The sequence below is a fragment of the Sinocyclocheilus rhinocerous genome, unplaced genomic scaffold, assembly GCF_001515625.1.
Source record: "Sinocyclocheilus rhinocerous isolate Xijiao unplaced genomic scaffold, SAMN03320098_v1.1 scaffold1845, whole genome shotgun sequence".
In the NCBI taxonomy this organism is placed as follows: Eukaryota; Metazoa; Chordata; class Actinopteri; order Cypriniformes; family Cyprinidae; genus Sinocyclocheilus; species Sinocyclocheilus rhinocerous.
This window is the reverse complement of record NW_015626354.1, coordinates 172,503-185,989: the sequence shown is the minus strand read 5'-3', so window position 1 is coordinate 185,989 and position 13,487 is coordinate 172,503.

Here is a 13,487-nt window from a genome sequence, read left to right as displayed (position 1 = left end):
AGTTATATAAAAAAAATGTCCTGGCTCTTCCAAGCTTTATAATGGCAGTGGGCGGATGTTTCTCAACAGTCCAAAAGAAGTCCAATAATGCGCATCTATCTGTAATAAAAAGTGCCTCACACGGCTCCGGGGGGTGAATAAAGACCTGCTGTAGCGAACCAATGCGTTTTTGTTAGAAACATATCCATATTTAAAACGTTATAACCACTTTTCTGTAGCTTGCACTAAGGCCCTGGCCCCAAATTGCACCCTAAACCCTCACGAGTCTTCCTCTGAGTCCACACTTTCGTGACATAATGCCGCTTTGACTGTCGGGTAGAAGTCTGCTTCTTAGTGCAGGCTCAGCAGAAGTGTGCATCGAGGGTGCATAGCAGTCGCGAAGGGGGCGCTCGCGAGCACCCTTCTGAGAGCTAAAATGATGAATGGGACACCCTACGGTCTCATGGACTTAATGGACACGCGCATGTGGCGGCCATTGTAAGTCTGCAAGACCGCAAGTGCACATGAAGTGTGCCAACTGTCCTACGCGCGTTCACTCCGGTGGATGACGTAGGCGTAGCGCATCCGCCGGTGAGAATAGTCTCGCGAAAACCAACGTTTGTTTACAGGAGCAAAAGAGCAAAGTTTCCTTATTTTAGCAAAGAAAAAAACAGTATCCTCTTGACTTATATTGAAATTGTCCAACATTTTTCTTTACAAATCCTCGTTTTGTACTTCTAATTCGTGACCGGTGTTTTGTTTTTTTCTCTCCTGTCTGCTTCCGCGTTCGACACTTCTCACCGGTGCATACGCTACGCATACGTCCTACGTCATCCACCCGGAACGGCTTCCGAATATGACAGTTAGCGCAAGCTACAGAATAACGTTTTAAATATGGATATGTTTGTTACAAAAACGCATTGATTCGCTACAGGACACTTTTATTCACCCACCGGAGCTGTGTGAGGCACTTTTTATTACGGATGGATGCGCTTTATTGGACATATTTTGGACTGTTGAACAGAAACACCTATTCAAAGCCATTGTAAAGCTTGGAAGAGCCAGGACATTTTTTTATATAACTCCGATTGGATTTGTCTGAAAGAAGAAAGTCATATACACCTAGGATGCCTTGAGGGTGAGTAAATCATGGGCTATATTATCATTTTTGGGTGAACTATCCCTTTAACATATTCGTGATGCTTTTGCAGCAGCCAAGGTAATTATGAAGCTACAGCAGTACTTTCTAGCTCGCCTCCCCTGCATTTCTTTGAGTCCAGCGAGTGCTAGCGTACAATGTCAAGTTTTCCAAAGCATTCTGTAGCAGAAAATGAAGAGGTGAGGGATGTAGTAGTTGTACATGTAAGGTGTGTGTGTGTGTGTGTGTGTGTGTGTGTGTGTGTGCGCGTTTTTGTGACAAATGAGGACATAAATTTGTATAATGACAAGGGTATGACATAGGTATTACAAGGAGAAGGTGACTTTTCAGGACATTACCCCATGTCCCCACTTTTCAAAACGCATATAAATCACACAGAATGGAGTGTATTGAAAACCTGAAATAGCACATCGTTTCCTGTAAGGGGTAGGTTTAGGGGTAGGGTTGGTGTAGGGCAATAGAATATACGGTCTGTACAGTAGAAAAACCATTACGCCTATGGGATGTCCCCACTTTTCACAAAAACAAACCTGTGTGTGTGTGTGTGTGTGTGCAATGTAAGAAAAGAAATACATAGAAAAATGTCCTAGAAAGTACCTTTTACAGGTGTTTCCTTCAAACCTAAAACACAACACACAAAATGCGTATAAAGCCAATACTGAAAATTCCTTCATATTAACACATTACATTGAGCAATATTTTTACAGGCTTTTCTAAGTGTGTGCAGGTAATTGCAAATGCTATAGAATATTGCTGGGTGCTTTTGACTGGAGTGTGCTGGATCAGTGTGCTATGGTTAAGGGCAATTCACTTGAGTATTCATATGTATTTTACATAAAGTGTGGTTCTTCCACTTGTACGTTTACTTTTGCATATACAATAAAACAATACTGAAATAGTCACAGAACCTAAAAAGCAAAGTATTTACGTATGAACAACTTTCGTTTACGAATCCTCATTTATGAATTTTCAATTCACAGAATTAATCGGCTTTGTAATTGTTACATACTAATACTTAAGTATAAATAATGAGAGCAGGCTGTTAGAACAGACTGACTGTTGCCGCATTTTCTTGTTATTTTTTAAATATTAAATTATTCTATAACAAAGAATCACATGAAACTGTACAGCAAAAAAGTAAAGCATACATGATAACCCCTAAGGAAACCCCAACACCAAAAGCACCCAAAGACACAAAGTATTTAATAAATAGCATGAGAAATAGTAAGAAAAATAAGCAAATATACGTATAGATGTAATATATGAGAAGAGTTTTGTAACCGACCAGTGTTTTCGATTTCTTTTCTACAATAAAAAGAGCATCTGTTCATGTTGTATTTATTCCTGCTGCCAGTATAAAGAAAAAGTTAAAAAAAAAATCACCATGTCATTTGACTAGATCAATACCATGTTACATATCACACAGGGCATCCCAATTCTCAAAAGACACTGCTGTAACTCTCAACTCACTGTGCTTCGCCTCATATATCAAAATACATTGCCATGTCATTTACCTTTGAATTATAATTGATCAATAATTCATTACCCATGAATTATTCCTACAAATTAGAACCATGGAAATCATCTCATTATTAAATTCATGACTGTGTCAGCTTTCAAGGCTACAGTACATTATTATCAACCAAATGTGGGCCATACTTGTCTGAATTAATGTTGTTTAGGAAATAAAAAGATGTCAAGAGGATTGTTTTTGTCCACACATTTGTTTGATAATTTTCACTTCCCCCTTTACACTGTCAACAAGCAGGAACATAAATGTAAACTCATACATGACTATAACACATAACTCTTTGCAAACTGTTGTAATAAAGCACTTGAATGGTTAAATTAATCACATTCGACAGCATACAAAGACCCACTGACCAAAACAACAACAACTAGTCCAGCATATTGATAAAGAGTAATCAATACGTTTTGGTTTAATAAGAGTGTGTTTTGTCCTGAATGTGATTGGCTGGGACATCCACAATGCTTTGAATATGTGTCTTACTTTAATGGCTTTTACCTCTGGCAACCAGCTGTCCATCAAACTTCAGATTACAATTATACATCGTCCCTCGTTTAAAAACCATTGGATAAATTTTTACCTCAGGATACCATTTCTGATTATCACTTTTCCTACAACAGATGTGAAAACCGACTAGCAGATCAACGGTTTTGGGGAGGGGGGACCTTCCATATCCTTCCAAATCTGACATTACAGCTTATTTTGTTATGAAAGGAAAATACCTATTTACACTGCTAAGATAAATTAATGATAATCATTTTCTTGTTCCCCCAAGGTCATTTCAGCTGTGAAAACCAATTCCTCCATCACTGTTTCTAATATCCCAAGGCTGCTTAAAACTTGAACTAGTCTGTTGGTGCTAATAGTTTGGTAGATATGAGATCTGTTGGCTTAAACCCCAGTCTGCTCAAAGGCAGTTCTAAAGCCAAAAGAAAATATCCACAAACCTGTCCAATTCGCTGCTTCAAATGACCTCTGAATGCCTTTATCAACTTCTATCTTTGAGTTTGAGTGAATTATATATTTGTTGATTTGTGACCAGGAATGAGACTGTCATCAAGCAGCCCGTCTCCAGGGAGGAGTCTGCCCATCTGTCAAGCACACAGGGAATGACTTGGTGAATATTCATCACTCATATTTCTCCCTCTTTTTCTACAACTGCTATCTGTCCCTGCGAAATGATAAAATAATGACCTTGCAAAGCTAATGTCAATGCAAAATTTCCCTCCTGAATTTACCACGCTGACTATTTGCTACTATTCCTCACTTCTCCTTCATATCTCTGACTTTCTGCAACATCTTCCAGGTTCAGTCTATAGATAAGTGTATTGTTTACTCGAATAAAGCTGGTTACTCTTTTTATCACTTGTGCTCAGATTGTAATTGAAAAAGAAGTGTATCGCTCCCCGCCTTCCACTACGCCACATGTCACTGGGGACAGATTAGTAAATGTGTCTGACGTTGAATGTCTTCAAACATATAAGACAAATTCCGTGAGCTGAAATTATTCATGGAATAATATGGAGATCTGATTCATTGTGACCCACATAAAGACTCATTACCCAACTGCTAAGCAGCAAATATGCATATATTTATCATTAGCCATGCAGAACGAAGTTTTTCCCCAACAGTACTGTGTGTGATTATTTAGAGGTCTTAAGGGTGAACAAATACATGAGGCAAAGATGTTAATGCTGGTTTGCTTTGCACTGCATAAACAAAATAACAGAGCATCATTATCATACTGAGTATTCTGGAAGATAATCAAGTCTCATTTTCCAGTTGCTCTTCTTTAGAGGTGAGTGTGGTAATTTTAACACAGATCTTTCTATCATTTAAATGAGTCAATTATTCATAATCCTAATAATGTTTTCCATAATAGAGTATATATGGGTTCATTAGTGCCAGCAGTTGTGCGAGGTATAAACCTTATTCTGACAACAGTTGAAAAGCAGGAGGATATGCTTTAAAATGCTTGATTCATGCAAATGTAGATTAAAACGAATTATTCATTTTTGCAGCAACAAGCTTTTCTTGAGGATTGTTCCTTGATGCGTTTGTGTGGTATTAGTATTCCACATGTCTTCCCTTTGGCATGTGTGTGTGTGTGTGTGTGTGTGTGTGTGTGGGGGGGGTACTGTATCTTCTACATGAATACAGATGAAATAAAAGCTAAATATTTTTCTTTGTTTTTCCTTTTCAAAGTTGCACAGGCCACTTTGATGACGTTTAATGTTGGGTTTGCCATATTCTGGAGAACTATGTCCATAGCCTCCAGGCACCGAGGCTGATGTTCAGACTTCATAAATCCATTGTAGATGGAAGACTGAAGTTTTAAGAAATTTAAAAGAAGCATGACTCCAATACTCACATATAGGAGCTCATTTACAAAGGTTTCTCTGTTCGTGCTGATCTACAGTAGATGACTCCCTCAAGAGTGTGAGTGAGAGTCTGTGTGCATGTGTGCATTTTTCATAAGCAAGGGGAAATTATGTCCAGAGACTCCATTCCAGATAAATGACACATACTTTAATTACAATTAATTGAGTATGCTTCAGATCATTAAAATAAATGAGTTTTACTAAAAGAGCTGACTTCACAGTGTGAGAGTACACTGCAAAAAATGCTTTTCTTACTTAGATGTTTGTCTTGTTTCCAGCTAAAATATCTAAAGATTCTTAAATCAAGAAGGATGTTCTAGACAAGTAAAAATTATTGTCTTGTTTTCAGAAAAAAACATGTCAATATTAAGTGAGTTTTTGCTTGAAACAAGCAAAATAATCTGCCAATGGGGTAAACTAAATAATCTTATTTCAAACAGAAAACAAGATTATTTTGCTTACCCCATTGGCAGATTATTTTGCTTGTTTCAAGCAAAAACTCACTTAATATTGACATGTTTTTTTTTTCTGAAAACAAGACAATAATGTTTTACTTGTCTAGAACATCCTTCTTGATTTAAGAATTTTTAGATATTTTGGCTGGAAACAAGACAAAAAATCCAGAGGGATGGGGCATCTGTCATTTTTCTACCTCAGTGGCTATGTTTACATGCAGTCTAATAATCTGTTAATAATCTGGCTGAACTGGAACAGAAAAAAGGTGATTGGATAGAGCTTGATTCGAATTAAAGTTCTTGAACGAGGTGGTGTAAATCTAAAATAATTTGTTAAATAGAGAAATAAATGTCATGTAAACCTTTGAATCAGTCTACTTAAAAAATCAGATTTGAAAATACCTTATGCACATGTAGCTATAATGACAGTTTCTCGTTATCATGGTAACACTGACACTAAATTCGCATACAAAGAACTTTTGTTTAGAATATAATGTAAAATGCAAATGTATCCTGATATTTCCATCAGATTACAAAGTTTGAGGAGAACAGAAACATTGTAAAACAATGTAGTGTGTCTCATTCTTTGACATTGGAGAATATAATCCTGCAGTCTGCATCAGAAACAAAAGTAATAGAGACTAAATGGAGAACAATAACTCTCAGAGATTATTAGATAGATAGTACAATCTTGGACCATTAGTCCTTCCATTAGTAGTACATTAGTTCATGCTCAGCGTCCTTTATGGGCTTATTGCATGAAAGCTTAAAGGTGAAGTGTGTAATTTCTGTACCAATAGCAGCAGCAAATGGAATTGGAAAAAAAGTAGCTCTTTCTAAACTCACAGCACTAGCGGAGCAAGATGAAAAAGACACAGGGCCACATTGTTTGCACTTTTTCTGGCAGTCAATCTCCAAAATGATCATTACCACTATCATTGCACTGCAAAATCAGAAGTCAGACGAAATCCAAAAGGAATCCAGGTAAAGAAATAGTTCACCCAAAAATGAGAATTTGCTGTTAATTTACTCACCCCCACCCATAGGAAAGAAAAATCAAAAGTGAGATCTCTTTAACATCTCAAAACAAATATTTATCCTAGACAGAAATGAGGTTACTTTAAGATTGAATTGAGATTTTTGCTTGAGTCTCCTGCTTCTCAAACTTGTCTCCTGAGACAAAAACTCTAACACTCTCACAATGGTCTCCTTTAAAGCTTTAAAAGAGATCTCAACAACATCACACAATGTGCTCAGACATTTCTCCTAGTCTAAAGACTCTGGTGGTCTCATATTTGTCTCCTCCAAAGTTTCAAACAAGATCTCAACAGCATCACACACTGTGCTCAGATTTTACTCCTTAGCTACAGACATTGGATCTCTCACATTTGTCTCTTTTAATGCTTTAGAAGAGATCTCAACAAAATCACACACTGTGCTCTGATATTTCTCCTTAGCTAGAGACTCTGCATCTCTCACATTTGTCTCCTTTAAAGCTTTAGAAGAGATCTCAACAACCTGGAGCTTTCTTTGCTGAAAGGCACATAAATGGCTTATGACTCAGTCTTGATTATTATTTGACTAATTTGATTATTAATGCATATTATATGGTAGACATGTTTGAGCTCATTTTGAGGCATTTGACTTGGTGTACACTTTGTAAAGTTCTTGAGATCTCTTCTGAAATTTAGAGGAGACAAATATGAGACCACCAAAAAGAAAAAAAAAAAAAAAAAAACACTGGTATAGTCATACATTTGTTAAACAAAAAAAAAAGGTATTGCTCTTATACTAAACATCTTGCACTTCTAAGTCCTTTCTAATGTGTTTGGAAAATGTGGTGTGTATACAATGCTAGACATTGAAGATAAATTTAAACATTTAAACTAGTAACCCTTGATATTCTGAAATGTTTAATGCTATTTAAAGCTGCAGTCCGTAACTTTTTTTGGTTAAAAATTATCTGAAATCAATATTTGAGCAAGTAATATTAGTAAAAGTTTAACGTTTCTCCTAAAATAAAACTGAAGACATCTTAAGACAAAGCTGATATCTCAATGAGACATATAAGAGAGTCAGCCCTTAGTATCCTGAGCGTAGAGTAACCTCTGTCAGAGCCATAGCCTTGTGGGTAGCATTGACATGAAAGCACACCTGCACCTCAAACATCCTGGGTTTGAATCCCAGCTAAAGGTACTTTCCTGCTCCTGTTCCCTTCTCACCTGTCCAATTGTTTCCTGTCTCTACTTCTACTGTCCTGACCATTAAAGGTGAAAAAAAAAAAAATGTTATAATGGAGTCTTGCAAGAAGATTACAGCAAGACAATAAAGAGATCTCATCTTTCTCACACGTTTCTCTCCCATTGTCATTTTGGATTTCTTTCTTTCAGAACTTTCTCTTGTCTCAGTTGTGTTTACTTTTATTTTTCCTATCTCTTTTTCTCTCAAATATTTCTCAAGTCTCATTTGTGTCTACTTCCATTTCTCCTAAGGAATTTTAGGAGAAACATCTGAAATGCTGTTGGTACTAAAATGAGAGATATATGAGAATCTCGTCTAAGTCTCCTGAGCTTAGGAAAAGCAACCACTGAGCAATAAATCTTTCCTATGGGCAGGCCATCCAAAATGTAGGTGACTTTCTTTCTTCCTTAGTGATACAATGCAAATCAGTGGGTTCCATCACTTTGAGAGTCAAAAAAAGCAATCACGCGTGAACTGACACCATTGTTGTTTACACGTGTCCTGCCTCTCTGTTGTAAACAACAATGGTGCCAGTTCATGCGTGATTTACCATGCATCAGAAATGTGTCATCATGCGTCAGAAAGCTTGAGCTCCAGGACCAACTGCCTGAGGCTATGGATTACAGGTAATAATGTTGTAAATAATGTTCAGTTTCCTGCACAGACCGATTGTTGCGCTTCATAAGACTTCAATATATTTTTGGGAGCCACAGGTATTAATTTAGAGTTTCCTGAACATGGAATGATTTATTTTTATTTTTTGGCTCTCAAAGTAATGGTAAAAATAATCATTAATGATCTATTTTAGAAAGTCAACTACTGTACATCGTTGATGTCCTGAGGGCGAGTAAATTAATAACAAATATTAATTTCTGGGTGAACTTTAAAAAAAATTTATTAGATAGAATGCTGCAATCTTGGTAGTGGAAAACAAATAAAATATTTACACAGGATGCAGAGCATGTGTAGAAAATTTAATTTTTTTTTTCTTTGTTGGCTTGGATATAATACGTACTTTAGAATATGTGTCCGAGCTTCATTAGTCACTTCAACCCATTGTTTGTGTGTGTGTGTCTTTATATGTGTGTGCATTTCTGAATAATCTCTATGCTATCTCTGGATGGTCTTTTTCCCTACCAAGAGGTTTTGCTGAAGGCCTGAGCTAAACAGCAGGTTTACCATGTGGACATGATTAACACTTTCCAACAGCATCTGTTTTATGCACCCATAGACAGTTCAGGAATTGTTCGAAATAACAACCGTTTTTTTTTTGTTTTTTTCTTTTTACTTACTTTAAATGTAGATCTGCCTGTGTCGTTTCTGAATCCTGTTTTTTTTTGGTGTGTTTTTTTTTTTTGGGTGTGTGTGTGTGTGTGTGCAATCATTCTGTGGAAGACACAAATGTGCACACACACACACACACACACACACAGATGCACACAGCTTCCATGTATGAATCTGTGTAGCTCTTGTTCTCGAGATAACTTACATTAAAACAACAGCTGTAGGATTTAAACTAATATCTTGCTTGATCTCTTGGCACATGCTTAGAAAGAGCTCCAAGGCGCTTTCTTTCCCCTTCCCTCTCTCTCTCCCTCTCTCTCTCTCTCTCTCTCTCTCTCTCACTTCACACTCTCTCCTGTTCCAACCTCTGTTAAACACTTTGAGGAAGAACACTTCCAGTGGTCCATGAGGGTTTGATATAATCTCATTCAAACATCGACCTCCTAGGCTGTTGTTGGCTTACTTGGAAACATGACTGTATTGCTGTCTGGGTATTTTTCTTGTGACTGTGAAGCCTTTTTTTCTTACACAGAGTTTTTGTAGAGTTTTGTAGCTTTCTGCCTCTCACCACACAAGCAAAGACAAAGACACACACACCTTGGTAAATTAATTTTTAAAAAAATTTAAGAAGAGGAGTACAAATGTTTTTGAGCCACCTATTGTTTGGAGTACAGTGGTATAAGGCTGTTGAAATAAGAGTCTATCAGTTCTGGCTGAAGAACAGAAGGCACTTAGAACCTAAAAAAAGAGCAAAAAGATGGACAGAGGAAGAATATGATTGGGGTGGGGGGTGTTGAACCAGTCAGAAACAGTTCTGAAACAGTGCTGGCACAATAACACTGAACATGATGTTCCCTAAAGCCATATTCGGATGGAGATTGTTTCTTACTCTTTCTCATGCATGGCTCTGCCTCTGTGATGTGAGGTTAGATGACAATTATTCACAGTGGAGGAGTGAGTTTTGTGATCCCACAAACTCCCAAATTCACTGCTCACATGGCTTGTCATGTTCAATATTTATTTAAATATCCCATTTAATAATATGAAAATTTATTAAATTATTGAATGGCTTCCTGTCTTAGATTTTATCTCTCCAATGATAAAAGTCATTTAAAAAATGTGGAAATTAGCAAAAATAAGTTAACACAACCTCGTAAGGTTTGCATAAAGTAAACATTTATCCTGGCTACTTGTGCAATCCATTTTATTACATACCTGTGGCTGCCAAAATATTTGCCACCCATTTCAAATGTGTATTTGATTTTGCTAAAGATTACATTGACCACCACTCAATTATATCTCTAGTGCATCTTGCTTAGCTTTTTAGATCAGTTAGTCTTGTTTGACTTGCATCAAAGCGTGGTCCACCATGCAACCTATTCTGGCCAAAAACGGCTTAAAGAAACAGTCTGACCCACATGTAATGCGACCAACCACATTTCATTTTGTTTATATGTTTAGGACTGAGTAAACCTGAAATAGACATCCCAATAAAAAGTTATGTTCACATTGTGTCTAGGATTCACAATCTCATTTACTTCTTCAGGACTCACAACTGTATTTTCGACGAAGCCCTGCTGTGTGAATGGAACCATAAAGGATAGCAGTCCAAGAGAGCCGTTCGGCACTGCACATACGCATCCAACATCACAACACAGAAATTAACTGTGTGTCATCTGTTCTTCCACTGGAGCTACTCCAAACAGTTTTGTTTAGACTCAAATGTTCCACTCTTTACTGAGGTATAAGTTGCCGACATTTAATTAAGATTTGATGGATGAAATCACACCTCAGTTCAACTTTTGTTGTGTCAAATCTGATTAACACTTTGCAGTTTTGCACATCGCCATCTTTGATATTTACTTTAGTGACTGTCGCTACACTGTAAAAAAAAATCGGTATATCGGTAGTAATGTCCAATACAGTTTAACCATTTAACAGGTTTTTACTGTAGCATTTTTACAGTCTTTTACCATTAAATTCATGGTCATTTTTTACATTGTATGGTTAAAGGTGGTAGTCACAAAAAGAATACAGGATTGACTTCAGTTGCACATTCATACAGACAGTATTCCAGCCTGGAATCCAGGACATTTTGAGAGTCAGTCAAAGTAAATGCAGATGTCAATCCAAAACACTGACAGTGGGAACGCTGCCATAGTAGCAACTTGAATACTGTCTGTATGAGTGAGTAACAGAAGTTCAATCCATATTCTATTGGTTCACACAGCCGAAAATGCAATTGTGAGTCCTGAAAATGTATGATTGTGAGTTTAGGTATTGAATGTGGTTATCACTTTAATAAATAACTGAACTGTGTGTGAACATAACTGTATAAATGACTCAAATCACCAACTGGTGTGAAGAAAAAAAAAGTTGCCTTTTTTTTCAAAAAAAAGGAAGAAAATAAATTACAGGTAAAGCGTGTAGACTTTTTCATCAGCATTTCTGTCAATCTAAAAAGTAAAGAGTACAGGTTATTTCCCAGACAGAAAACAATGTGGAAAATATAGTTTTGCTTGTGAATCTAGTTTGCTTGCTACCGAGTGAACATGTGAACTATGAAGTGGAATGTTTTGCACATACAACTGTTATTTTGTTGTTGTTGTTGTTGTACTGGAGTATTTTTGTTGATCAGAGTTTCAGAGAGATGCACATGCTCGAAAAAGCACATGTGGGAAGAAGTGAGTGTGCATGTTTGAGTACTGGATGCATGTGTGAGTGAATTTCACAACCCTCAGCGAGATGTGGCAGAGGCACAAATGAAGACCGTTTATCTTGTCTCTCCAGAGCCAGTTATTTTTCATTCCCAGCTTATGGGAGAGATAACAAGACATGTTAAATTTATGTCAACTGACAGAGAGCTTCCCCTGTTAACAGACATGCCCCCAAAATATTGCCTGGAAATCTAGAAGCACGCTCTCCACCTACACACGCTCGATTTATTCTGCATCAGCCACCCCAACATGCGTGTGTATGATTAGTCTCCTGACTCAAAAACCTGTGGTGCATGAACTCCTCCAGTTCCTTATTCTCAGCAGAGCTCAGTTCCACCTGTCAGGGACGCAAATGAAGCGATCCATGAGTGATGAGCTTTGGGCAGAACATCAGATAGTGCTATCGTGAGGGGGAGCACAGGTAGAGGAACAAAGGAAAGATAACAGGATACATGATAGTGAACTGTGGGGTGTCGCCATCGCTGGATGAGCCAGAGATCTTAATTATGGTACGATGAATTGCAACTCTGTAGTTTGGTAGGTAAGTGTAAGAGATAGTATTGCTTTGTCTCTCTCTTAGGATTGCTGTTGAACTTGGTCATTGCTTGAGAGTTAGGAACTGACCCCTTGACCCATGATCATTTTGACAGTTTAAGTCATAGTCTTTAGTCAATATTCTTTAGTCAATATTTGGAATATTTGTTATATCCATATTCTTAATGTTATATTCATTAACTTAAGTCAACATTACTCTGAAATTTAAATTCTAATAATAATTCACAGTATTACTTTTTGACTGCATTTCTACTCACTTTTTTACATTTTCTGCAGATATAAAAAAGGTGTTACAATACTTACGAATTGAGACGGGGTGTCTGATAAGATGAACAAGCAACAGAAAAGATTTTTTTTTTTTAAAAACTCAAAAACACAGCTGGACGTAACTTAGTCAAGTTCACTTGTGCATTTATGTCATTTTACCAAGATGCAAGTTAACAATTAACATTTTTGCAACAATTACATTATACATTACATGTTAGGGATGCACCGAATGTTCGGCAACCGAAATTATTCGGCCGAAAATAGCACAAAAAAAAAGCTCTTTCGGTGTTCGGCCGAATAAGCGAAAAGACCGAATAAATTGTACCGAACAATGATATGACGGGATCAAATAGCAACCAGCGCAGAGTGAGAGGCGCGCACGTCAGCAGTGTGGAAGCATTTAAACTGTCGGAGAAAGACGCAAAAATCATTACAAGCACCGACAGCGAGAGAGGACTGCATCGCATGTCTTCAATGAGAAGAGGAAGGTGTGATTGTTGCTGGTTAATGTATGATGATTGAAATCGCGAAATGGCCTTCCAGCCACAATTAATCACAACAATGTATATACAATTACAAATGATTATATATAAATCGTCAGTCTGTTGTTTTACACACATGCACACAGACATTATTTCATACACAACATAGTCGTGAGATGCAAGAAACATAGACATATGGCAAGAAATCTGTAGAAATTGCAGTGATTGGCAATGGATGGAACATAAAATATTTTTTTAAGTTGACGTCAGAACTACACAGTCAACGCCTTCAGTCACCACCCCAAGCACCGCCACACCGTCCCACTCTCATTTTGCCAAACCCCCAGACAAGATCGCGTCCATGCTATTGCTGAGCAACGACAACACGGAAACATGTTGAAAAGGTTAACTTTAACCACGAAACCAGATCGGCCAACTT